Raw genomic sequence first — 618 nt, 5'->3', positions numbered from 1 at the left:
CGCACACGTCGTTACTAGTGAGTAGTTTTTTGGCCAAAAACAATACTGTCATCATGCCTCAGCCACCGTATTCGCCAGACTTGGCCCCTTGCGACTTTTTCCTCTTCCCAAAATTGAAAAGGCCCATGAAAGGACGAAGATTTGCGACGATTGAGGAGATTAAGGCTGCATCGCTGGAGGAGCTCAAGGCAATATCCAAAAGTGCATTTCAGAAGTGTTTTGACGACTGGAAAAAGCGCTGGTACAAGTGCATTGTATCAGAGGGGGAATATTTAGAAGGGGATAACATAATTTTGGATAAATAAATGAATATTTTTATTAAAAATGAAAAGTCACCTTACTTTTTGATCACACCTCGTATATCATGCATAATACAAAAGTCTGCCCCTCGCTTTATACTTTGAATTTACCTGCTTACAAAATGTTAGGTACCACATATGGATAAACACTCTTCGAATGTAATATATATAAAAAATTGTTAAATGGTTACCTGTAGAAAAGAATGTGAAATGGTTGTTTCTGTGTCACTTTTTACAAGTAATTTCCTGCAAATACACATGATAATGATGTAACGGCACATGCGCATACCAATACAATATAGCCTATACGAAGTTAGCC

This window comes from Trachymyrmex cornetzi, unplaced genomic scaffold, assembly GCF_001594075.2.
Source record: "Trachymyrmex cornetzi isolate Tcor2-1 unplaced genomic scaffold, Tcor1.1 scaffold808, whole genome shotgun sequence".
In the NCBI taxonomy this organism is placed as follows: Eukaryota; Metazoa; Arthropoda; class Insecta; order Hymenoptera; family Formicidae; genus Trachymyrmex; species Trachymyrmex cornetzi.
This window is presented reverse-complemented; position numbering follows the sequence as displayed.